At 36.6% G+C, this 9,476-nt stretch overlaps 1 long non-coding RNA gene across 1 annotated transcript; it reads left to right on the forward strand.

The window, feature by feature from the left end:
* The first annotated feature begins 727 nt into the window (after window positions 1–727).
* On the forward strand, window positions 728–2,864 carry LOC141409469 (uncharacterized). Its single transcript, XR_012430368.1, has 2 exons — window positions 728–815; window positions 2,102–2,864. It is a non-coding gene; the product is annotated as an uncharacterized lncRNA (long non-coding RNA).
* The last annotated feature ends 6,612 nt before the right edge of the window (window positions 2,865–9,476 follow it).

The following is a 9,476-nucleotide window of genomic DNA, read 5'->3' on the forward strand; positions in this document are numbered from 1 at the left end:
AGACATGACTGTCTCTGGAATCTAATGGGTAAATTTGCAAGAATCATGGAAGAAATGCCAATGAAGGGGATAACTAGGATTCATTTTACCAAAAGAACTGTGAAATAAGTGCTTGTGTTCTCACTTTTAGATTTGACTTCACTCCAGAAAAAAAGGCATGTAGTCACTTGCTAGCTTCTATACTTAATAATAATCAACAAAAAATTATTATCATGCTTTAGTTCATATGACATTTCAGAGACTACTGTGTTTGCTAGGAACCAGTAAATTTTGAAATTTTCACAGCATCCATAGGTCATGATAATCAACATATAACTAAGTTCACTAAGGAGAAGCAAGATTGTTTGATTTTCCCCAGATAGTAATATAGAAATGATGATGATGATGATGATGATGGAGGAAGAATATAACATTTACTTATTAAAATGTTACCATCTTATCTTGGAAGAGGTATATGTATTATTTCATTAAATTCTCACATGACCCTGTGAGGTATAGGACCTATTACTGTAACTATTTCATAGATGAAAAAAATGAGGTAAAAAAGAGGTTAAGTAATTTGCCTAAGGTTATATAACTACTATTTTGCAGAGCTGAGATTAAGATCCCAGGCAGTCTGACTTCCATGGTCTGTATAACTCCCTTAGCTACTGCTAATGATTGGCTAAATTAGGACTTGAGAAAAAAATTCTTAACTGTAACACTAATGCTCTTTCCATTCTACAATTCAGAAGGCTCCTTGCACCACCAAATAAGTTTGGAGTCAATGCTTTGAAAGGATGATGGTCAGAGGGATTGTGTCTTTGTGGAGAGAGGTAGGTTTCCGAAGCCTGCAGCCAGTAAAATCTGCTTATAGCCCTGAGCACTCAGAACCAAAGTATTCCACCAAGGGAAAAGCAGTAACACAGCAGCTAAGTGTGTTTGAAGGAAAATTTGAAGGTGGCCCTCCTAGTCTGTACTGCCACTTGATAAGCACAAAGTGGAGGAGGAGGATGGAGTTAGCATATCCCCTTTACAAATTGGTTTCTCTATGTCTCATCTCATAATCTCTTGAGCGACTGTTTCCATAGACACCCACACTTCAGTTTCCCAGCTTAACCACATTTGAACAAGAATGCAGGCTTTGGCTTCAGCAGCTGTAAACTGTTTTACCATGTGTCTAACAGGCATGGCTTATCTACCTTCCTGTCTGTGTGCAACAGAACAGAGGGGTGGGAGCAGTTCAACGAACAGTAATGCAGCAGTAATGCAACATTAGGAGTTTCAAAGCTAAACAAACCCAACTTGATCCATATGAAACAAGGCAAAAGCAGACAAAAAATGAGTGACTTTTTTTCATCCTTGGCTTTCGGGAGTGGGGGTGGGGCAATAGTGGTTTGAAGTTGGCTGTTTCACAAGTGTAAAATGAAAGCGCAAGCCCTTTTTATTTTTTTCTCTCTGAAACAGAGCTGTGGGTCCCTGGGGACTCAGAGGGGAAGGCGATAGAGTGTGGGAGTCTGTGTGGGCACTGAAAGAAACCTAGAACATAAGTTAATGAAATTCACAGCCCACAAAGCTGTGCTTTAATTTTGAACTTGAACCAGCAACAGTTAAAGAAAATAATCGAATTAAATTAGGTTTGAAATCACTTGTCTGCTGAGAACATAGGAAACTAACAATGTAGTAGAAGTTTCCATACAAAGGAAAAAGAAAAATAATAATCTTAAAAATTTACTCTTGTGAAAAAAAAACCACACTTGTCAATTGGCCTAGGAATTTCAGTTATAGCCATAACAAAAAAGTATGAACACACACACACACACACACACATAAAAACACACATATAATTAAGAGGGATTCGTGTACATCCACTACACAAACCATGCTAATTTCTATACATCCCACTTGAACACAGCATGCATACGAATGTTCCTCATATTAGGGATTGCTTTGAACTTCAATGTAACCAACCAGACAAATATTCTTGGCCTTGATGAAACCCAAGTCACAAAGAGTACATGATGAGGGATTACATGCATTAAAATAACAAACACATATTTCAATTAATGTAATATTCATAATAACCCTATGAATTAGTTTCTATTATTATTATATTTTACAGATGAGGAAACTGAGGCACAGAGGTGTTGAATGACTTGCCAAAAGTCACACTGCTAAGAAAGAGAGCCGAGACATATTTTGACATCAGTCTGGTACCGAAGTCTGTGTTCTCAACCATTATAATTAGCAAATGGAAAGAAAGTTTCATAGTCCAGTAGAAAGAAGTGGATGCCGAACCAGTCCCACTCTTTTCCTCTCCTAAGTGTCTAGATATTTTTGTGAGATGCTGTTCTATGTTAGTGAGTAGGTGGGTGGGAATTAAGATGGTGGGGATATTTTTGGTGGGGTGGCTTTAAAAGTAATTGCAATTTGACAAGAGAATGAACCTTTTGTAATGAACTCAGCAGAGACTCTTCCTCTTGCTTAGTCTTTGACTGTTAAAACAATGAATGATCTAGATGTTCCTTTAGATTGCATTTCCTTAAACAGAGGAAAAACATGCTTCAAATGATTTTTGAGAATACTATTTTATCCAAATACTCAAGGTTCATTTTCCCTTGGTTATTATTTCCTGGTTTGTGGAGAGAATTTGGCATCCATGATCTTCTGTTCTAATTTGCTAGAATTGGGATTTAACTGTAATATTTGTATTCACAGGCAAGCTAGTTGGTGGATTACCATTTGTTCTAGACAGATTAAGGCACTCTTTATGTAGCCAGTTTTTTCTGTATTCTGTTGTGCTCAAGGAATCTTACCCCAGCTAGTTGAATCTCCACAAATGGGCATATGTTTGCATTTGTAAGTAAAATCTTTGATAAGCAAAATGTTGTCAACTTTCCTCAGATTCTTCTTTCAGAGAAGTTTTAATGTTGTCACTCTCTCTGAGTAAACTTTGGGATATTGGAAATGTGTAAACTAAGCATAACAGTGTTTTCCTTTGAATACTCCCTATACAAATACAATAGTAAAACATATGAAACAGAGAAACCAAAACTGTCTAAAGATAGGCAATTCTGATAGTCCTCTCACTCACCTTAGTCATAAATGAAATGCACAAAGTAGTTAGAATAATTTGGCCTTGTCTATGAGCCGACTTTATTATTGTTTATCATTTCTTGCTTGTGTTGCTTTATTTAATTGCAAGGAGAAATTATCACAAACGATTGAGGCTTTTCTTGTTTATCTATTGATAGTATTTAAATGGTGGCTAAGGGACAAGAAAGCAGGAATATTTTTGAAAGGTGGTATGACATAAATATCAGTTAAACAAAAACTCAATAATAGGCACATCTAAGTCAATAAAGTTGGTATAAATAAAGTTGGTATAAATAAAGGGGACAAAGAAATATCTCAGGTTTTAAGGCAGAGTTCTTTTTATTATTTCTTCTGGTTGCAGTCTTGGGCCTGCATATAGGTGCTAAGGACTTAGTAGCTGAGCTATGATTCTTATTGAGCAGATCTAAGAGCCTGACCGTCAGCAAGGAGTTTTGCCTTTAGGATAAGTAAACCGTGAAAGTGGATACAAGGGTACTTATTGAACAAATTAAGTTTCCCATATAAAGTGTTTAGAATATTTCCTGTGGAAAATAGTGGTCACCCCTTCTGATGTGGCAGCATGAGATTTTGAATGGCATAACAATGTAATATGATTATCATTATCTTAGAAATAACGCAAAAGTTATTTAACATCAATATTACCACTTGAAATACATCACCAACTATCTACACATGAAGCAGAATTACTGAAAATTTTAAAATGAAGGATAAGAGGCTTACAGATGGTGGGAAATTTTATGATTAAATGAAAGTATTGAGTTCCTTGAATAGGAAATGGTTTTCAACAAACAAGTGCCCATAAGTTGCATTTGGGGATTACTAGTGATTTGAAACATATATATTTTTCTAATGAGGAAAAGCCAAGAAATCCCTGAAGTCTCCACTTATAAAACTCAAGCTAAGCTGAATTCAGGCTTCTCATGAATGCCTTACATTCTTGGATAATACTCACTGCTGCCTATGAAATATTACCTGATCATTTGCCCAGGCCATGAACATGTTTCACCCCAGATTGGGGATTGCATGAATTCAGATTTCAGTCACACTTAAAGAGAAATTGGAACTGGCAGGCGTTGAAAGACTATGATTCAACTTGGGAATTAACCCCCCAAAAAGTCAGGGAAATACAAGGAAGAGGAAAGAGAAAGTGTGAGATAGGGGACAAATTGTGTTAGTCAGACTTTCTCTAGGTCCTCATATGAATAGGTGGCTATTTTGAGATCCTCATCACTGAACGCTACAGAGAGAAGCTGCTATGCAAAAAATAAAAATTAAAGAAGAGGTATACACTCTATATGAATACACATGCAAAGTCACGGATTTGTTAATGAAATTTAAGATACCGGGGCCAAATTGGAAATAACTATTTTTTATTTCTAGACTACTGATTAGTCACATCAGCACTGATCCATTTATTTCACTTAACCTCCTTTTTCACTAAAACTTGTAAACAGAGGCAAATAGAGAGTCATCAAGAGGTGACAGAAATAACTAGAACATTCAGAAGGTTTTTTAAAATGGTACCATCAGAACTGTGAAAAGATGTCCCCAGAGTAAAAGAACAGTGTGGGTGGCACTACTCAGTCTTAGTGGGAAATGAAAGGAAGAATATTTTTATATACAATCCTATGCCACCCCAAGGTGTCAATGAACTCATTTCTCTTTTCTCCTAACTAAATGCAAAAAGCACACACTTAAGTGCTTTTGTTTATTCGCTTAAAAACAGACAAATGTAAGTTACATTTACCATGTTGCCTCATCAAACTATCATTGTGTTTTGATTTCTAAGGTAAGAAATATTTATAAATTATTAAACATAGTGAAATTCTTTTCCACTGATAATTTCTAAAATTATTATCATAATTTTGTCATATTTTTTCATACCCAAACATCTAAAATAACCTTTACCCACTGCATCCATATTCTTATTCTGTCTCTTAAAACCTGGCTTCAACATTTTCTAAAGAAAATACTCACTTGATGGTCACTAGCGGCTTCCCAATTAATATATAATGTGATGTTTCCTCAAGTCATCGTTATTCATGACGTTTTTAAAGTGGTTTACACTGTTCATCACCACTTTTTGGAGCTTTGCTTCCTTAGTTTTCTTAAGTAGCTATACTGATATTGCTACCTTTTGTCTATTTCCTTTTGTTCTCTTTTTCTGGGTAAACTCCCCCCCTGCTCAGCACTTAAATATTGTTCTTCCCCATATTACTTCCCAGGCAATTATTGTTCTCCTCATGCTGCCTATTCATGCTAGACACATTTACTTTTATGATTTCAACTACCACCTCAATACTGATGATTCCTAAATCTCTAATTCTGGCCTGGTCTTCTTTCTCCTTTGGTTACCAGTGATATGCTAGAATCTGTTTTGATAAGAGACAAAAGGATAGCTGAAAATATGTTGTTCTTAACTCTTCTGGCTTTATCAATGTTTGGAGGGAATTTATTGCCATATTATATGTTATTGAAAGTGAAAATCTGAGGTTTCATCATCTGAAAACAAAACAAAACAAAATAGTGTGCAATGGTCTATTTAGTCATATTCTCAAACTAGGTAGGTCAAAAGTTTTGCTTATATAAACCTCAGATGGATTCCCTCTACCAGTTTACACCAGGATAGCAAAGAAGCTTCTTCCAGAGGTGCTCAGTTTTCAGGTTAGGTTGGGAGAATGAGACTGTGCATGCTTTTCAAGATATATCTGAACATTGAAGGAAGTGTTCAGGACTATTACCTCTACCTTTTGTTGTATTCTCTAAAACCCTTTCTAGTGCTACTTCCAGTGACAAACTAGTCCAGATAGAACCTAGGATCTCATAGGACACCAAAATATCTTAGCTCTAGAGTTATGCCGCCTACTCTGCTTCTAATGTAAAATATAAATCACAAGTACCTCTCTGGCTAGTTCTCAATTTTGTCTTCTCCTAAATAAGGATACTAGTACCTATTCTGCCTACCTTCCTAGGTTGTGTGAAACTTAAGAAGTAAATAAAATTATAGGTACTAGGGCCAGGGTGGTGGCTCATGCCTGTAGTCCCAGCACTTTGGGAGGCCGAGGCAGTAGGGAGATCACTTGAGATCAGGAGTTCGAGACCAGCCTGGCCAATATGGTAAAACCCTGTCAAAAAAAAAAAAAGAAAAAAAAAAGCTGGGTGTGGCATGGGGGCTTGTGCCTGTAGTCCTAGCTACTCAGGAGGCTGAGTTGGGAGAGTCACTTTAACCTAAGAAGTGAAGGTTGCAGTGAGTCGAGGTTGTGCCACTGCACTCCAGTCTGGGTGACACAGTGAGACTCTGTCTCAAAAACAAACAAACAAACAAAAAAAAGTAGAGGTGCCATTCACATGTAAAAGACCCTCATTCATTTCTATTGTTCAAAGATCCAACAAAAACGCAACCTTGATAAATGTTGACATGGGTTGAAAAATCATAGATTCCTGAGCGAAGTGTTAAAGAATTCCATTCACCCTAGTGAAGCAAAGGTAGGTGGGTGTCATAAACCCTAAGGGATTTTTTAAAATACTGAATCTTGGTACACTGCTTTCTTTCTTTCTTTTTTTTTTTTTTTGAGACGGAATCTCGCTCTGTCACCCAGGCTGGAGTGCAGTGGCGCGTTCTCAGTTCACTGCACCCTCCACATCCCGGGTTCACGTCATACTCCTGCCTCAGACTGCCGAGTAGCTGGGATTACAGGTGTGCACCACCATGCACAGCTAATTTTTGTATTTTTAGTAGAGATGGGGTTTCACCATGTTGACCAGGCTGGTCTTGAACTCCTGACCTCAGGTGATCCACCACCTCAGCCACCGAAAGTGCTGGAATTACAGGCATGAGTCACAAGCCCGGCCCTGCTTTCTTTGAGGGACATTTGGAATTGCCTCTGCATGGTGGCCATAACGGATCTTTTGTTTGGAACATTAGCTTCTTCTTTTAGCTTTATTTTGAACTTCAGATGCTCCAATGGATCCTTACCATTCATGGTTCACACATTCCACAATAGTAGAGAATCTATGTCCCAGCTTGTAAAACAACCATGAGGCCCCAGATTTTAGGCGATCATTTGAGGCTTACTCTACCCATCAGCTGAAGATGGCATTTAGATGAGCATTTATAGTGAAATGAGAATGCCTGGTTTGTCTGTCTTAAAGTTCTGACACCAAAAAGGTATATTTTAAAATAGATTTTTAAAAAATATATTTGTTGCAGTGATTTCCAAGAAGAGCAATGTAATTATGTGGGAAGACACTCTTTCATTTGGAAGGTGAATAACTCTTGTTGAAAATGACTTAGACAGAGCTGACACTTTTGGAATAAGTAAGGACTCAGTACTAAAACACATAGCACTGAGTGGAAGATGGAGAAGAAGGAGGTAGAGATAAAATAACTTTATAATTTCATTCTTCATTAAGTCACAATTGATGAAATCACAAAATCTAAGGGCAACCTTGAGGTTATCTGGTCTTGTATTTCTCAAATTTTAATCATTTTGTACCTCCTGCATGCTTTTTTCATACTTGCTTATCACCACTTAATATGTATAGTGGTATGCATATATTTTTTAACTTAGGCAATTTAAATTTTATTTAAAGTTATTTAACTTCTTTTGGAAGGAAACATTATATTACTATGTGTTTGGAAAAAAGTAACAACTGACATCAAGAAATAATAGTAACTGCAAAGAAATAAAATTGATTACATTATAAATAGTAATAAGTTAATTATTAGGATAAGGTATTTGTCCAAAAATCTGCTAAATAATCACATATACCAATTGTGGCAGGCGGGGTCAGGTCTAAATTTGCTTTATGTCCCTGGAATATATAGAAAATAACTTCTATTTCTCAGAAAGGGTAGTTTTTTTTTTTTTTTTTTTCAGAAATTACACAGCAAGGCCTGGCAGAAATGAGATTGATGTGGTCACAGGAATGTTTCACTATGTGAGAAAGACAATCTCTTTTCTATTTGGTTGTATTTGCGGTTTTTGCTATTATTTCTAATGGCAAAAGCTGCAATTACTTTTGCACCAACCTACTATATAGCTCATGGAGACAAGTCATGCATTAGTGGCTTTTTATAAAGAAGAGCTATTGCTTGGGGCTTAGTAGATTGGCATATAATTTTTCCTTGCTAAATTTACTGGCATATTTGAACCTGTAGTGCCAGTTACAGGGGGTGTTGATGTAAGATGTTAATAGTGAGTTAAAGAGAGGAACCAAAATATAGGGCAAGAGATGAACAGAGTTGGACCGGGGAAAGAGTCTCGAGATAGATGGATTCAGATGTGCAAAGTCTATAATCTCTATAGGCAGAAGAGATATCTAAAAACGGATCACTTCCCTAACAGCTGCATAAATCTCAGGGATCCATGAAGGAGACAGCAGAGAAGCCAACTAGGACAGGAACATCAGGCTTTAACTGGAAACCATAATAACCCAGGAGGAGTTTAGAACATAGAAGAAAAGAAGCTAATGCCGGAGATTACTCCAAATCTGCCATTTCCAGGTTGTGTTTTTCTGGATTTAGTGAATAACCCAATCACGTATAGTTACTCCACTTTTATCTCCAGCTGCAGGCAGTGAGAAGTTGTGCTCAGTATAATGCTTCAAGATCAAGTGTAACCTTCATTTAGCATTAACAAGATTAGAATGGTAGCAGGAGACTCCAACTAAAATTTATATTAACGTGTTAGCTTTATTAGTTGCTATCAGGTATAAGTGAACATTAGTCAAAGCCAAGCAAAATTTGCAATAAATGATTCCAAATAACTTTAACGTGAATTGCAGAATTATAAAGGGTTATACCATTTAGTATAATCATCTTAAATGATTACATCAGGAAACAAACGCCCAGAGAGAAAAGGAAATTTCTTACAGTAGCCTATAAAGTTAATATCAGTACTGTGGTTAAAATACAGGTCTCCTGACTGCCAATATAATTCTCTTTCTAAGTACCATATTATTTTTGGACATCAGTTTTTCCCCTCTTTCTCTCATTTCCCACACAACACCTCCTTCTCCACTAGTACTTACAGAATGCTTGCACTCCCAACACTACAAGATAATTTTAAAGTGATAATCCTTTCTTTTAAACCAAAATTGCAGTGGTCCATAAAGGAAGTTAAGGTAAGCATTTATTCCAAATAGAACACAATTCCTAAATCCATCAATCTTATTTTAGCTTTTGCGTATCCAAGATTTCATATTTTGGCCCTATTCCCTCATACTAGCTCCAATCTAAAACTGACTCCCAAGTGGGTAACCCAATTGTAATTCAAATCTGATATTCTTCTATCTTCCATGCACTTGGCTTCATTAATCTTCGTACTTTTCAACATGTGTAAATCACATGCACAAGCCGAGTTTCTTAAAGCCTCCTG

The sequence above is a fragment of the Macaca fascicularis genome, chromosome X (genome assembly GCF_037993035.2).
Source record: "Macaca fascicularis isolate 582-1 chromosome X, T2T-MFA8v1.1".
Classification (NCBI taxonomy): Eukaryota; Metazoa; Chordata; class Mammalia; order Primates; family Cercopithecidae; genus Macaca; species Macaca fascicularis.